Source organism: Marmota monax, unplaced genomic scaffold (genome assembly GCF_021218885.2).
Source record: "Marmota monax isolate L192 unplaced genomic scaffold, Marmota_monax_Labrador192_F-V1.1 WCK01_AAM20220418_F8-fsc00099, whole genome shotgun sequence".
NCBI lineage: Eukaryota > Metazoa > Chordata > Mammalia > Rodentia > Sciuridae > Marmota > Marmota monax.
In genome coordinates, this window is record NW_026692126.1 from 975,864 (window position 1) to 978,244 (window position 2,381).

General features: G+C 36.0%; 1 non-coding gene across 1 annotated transcript; it reads right to left on the reverse strand.

The window, feature by feature from the left end:
* Window positions 1-1,707: 1,707 nt before the first annotated feature.
* On the reverse strand, window positions 1,708-1,782 carry Trnaa-agc (transfer RNA alanine (anticodon AGC)). Its single transcript has one exon. It is a non-coding gene; the product is annotated as a tRNA-Ala (tRNA).
* Window positions 1,783-2,381: the final 599 nt, after the last annotated feature.

Consider the following 2,381-nt stretch of genomic DNA (forward strand, 5'->3'; position numbering starts at 1 on the left):
GTGCTCTCGCCTGGCATGCGTGCGGCCCGGGTTCGATCCTCAACACCACATACAAACAAAGATGTTGTGTCCGCCAAAAACTGAAAAATAAATATTAAAAAATTAAAATCTCTCTCTCTCTTTCTTTAAAAAAAATAAAAAATAATATCATGCTAAGTGAAATAAGCTATTCCCAAAAAATCAAAAGCCGAATGTTTTCTCTGAGAAGCAGATGCTGATTCATATTGGGGTGGGGTGATAGGGAAGAATGAAGGGACTTTGGTTTGTGCAGAAGGGAGTGAGAGGAGGGATGGGGTGTGGTGATGGGAGGGACGGTAGAAATGAGACAGACACTATTACACTTCTGGAGTGACTCTGCACTGTGTACAGCCAGAGGGATGAGAAGTTGGGCTCCATTTGTGTACAATATGTCAAAATTCATTCTACTGTAAAATAAATAAACAAATTAATAATTAAAAAAAGAAGGCACATACCTGTAATCCTAGTTATGGGAGGCTGAAGCAGGAGGACCATAAATTCAAGGCCAGCCTGGGAAACTTAATAAGATCCTGTCTCAAAATAAAATAAAAAGGGCTGGGGAATATATGCTTGCCTAGAGGACATGAGGCCCTGGATTCGATCCCAAATACTGCATAAAAAAAAGGGTAAGCTGGTAAATTTGATGTTACAAGTATTTTACCATGAAAATAATTGGAAAAAAATATAGGTTGTAGAATTAATTTTAAATTTCAGATATGCTAAAAATGATTCATTGTTTATCTGAAATTCAAATTTAACTGGTGTCTTGTATTTTATCTGGCAACCTTAACCCTTGCCACTAAAAAACAACTAAAAATTCTGGACAGACACATACCAATACAAATATGTATAAATATATAGACACACATCCACATGTAAGATCTAGAATGCATCAAAGAGGTGACAAGATACAAAGGAATTATCAGGTACGGTGGTTTTATACTGTGTCAATGAAAAGTGTAATTAGTTAATACACGTGCAGATAGGAAAACATTACAGATTCAGATATCTGAGAAGCAAGAGATTTCTCAGACTCAAAGACACACAGAGAGCTGTACGTCAGTTCTACTTCAGTTATGAGTCAAAATAAACACAAAATACAAAATCTTATTACCTCTGATCCCAGAGGGATATTTTCCTTTCCCATGAGCAAAAAATGTTTTCTTAATTGATCTGAACTCACATGTAGGTAAACTTTCAAATAAATAAAAAATATAGCAAATAATAATCTGCCATCTTTTAGCTGTCAGAAGATTAAACCCCCATCATGCTCATATCAATAACCAAATGTTCAAACCATAAAATCAGGTCCCTGATTATTGTTATCACCAAATAGAAATAGCTTATCAACTGTGTGACAGACAGAATTAGAACCGAATTTGGCCAAGAACTGGAAACAAAAATTCAAGGTATGAATAAAGGAGATGAAAACTAAGTAAATTTATATTTCCACATGGAATTCACACCAGGGTCAAACTAAAACAAAATTTTCTGAACTGAAATATTTCATAAGGTATACTCAAGGGCAATATATATATATATATATATATATATATATTTGTGTGTGTGTGTGTGTGTTGGTGATTAAATGAAGGCTTTTCATATGCTAAGCAAGCACTCTGCCACTGACCAGGAAGCTACATTTCCTGACTAAGGGTAATGCTTTTTATAACATCCTCTTTTCTTTTTTGGTGGTGCTAGGGATTGAACCTAGGGCCTTATGCATGCTAAGCAAGTGCTCTACCACTGAGCCACACCTGAGCCCTGGTAATGATCTCTAATTGGCTCTGGTAGAAATGTCCATTTGGGCATCTTAATGGAACATCCATAATAATCAAAGTATAATACTCAAAAAGCCAAAAATATGGATTTTATACAAAAAAATAGAATAACGCATGACAAAAAGTATCAACTTCTTAAGGCCGGGCACAGTGGTGCATGCCTGTAATTCTAGCGACTCAGGAGGTGGAGGCAGGAGGACCTCCAGTTCAAAGCCAGCCTCAGAAACTTAGTGAGGTTCTAAGCAATTTAGCGAGAACTTGTCTCAAAATAGAAAACAAGCAAACAAACAAAATGAACTGGGGATGTGGTTCAGTGGTTAAACACCCCTGGGTTCAATCCCCAATACCAAAAAAAAAAAAAAAAAAAAGATTTCTAGGTTAGATATAAAACTGGTAAAATGAGTTTTGGGGTAAAAGAGCTGTAACTTTAAGGTATATCTTTTCTTCTTTTTGTGGTGTTGGGGATCAAATCCAGAACCTTGTGAATGCTGGAGAATATCTTTTCTATTGGCTAGAAATCAGAGTTGGCTCTCCAGGTGGTAAACAGGAAAGTCAAACACAAGTACATTCTTTTAAAGAAGT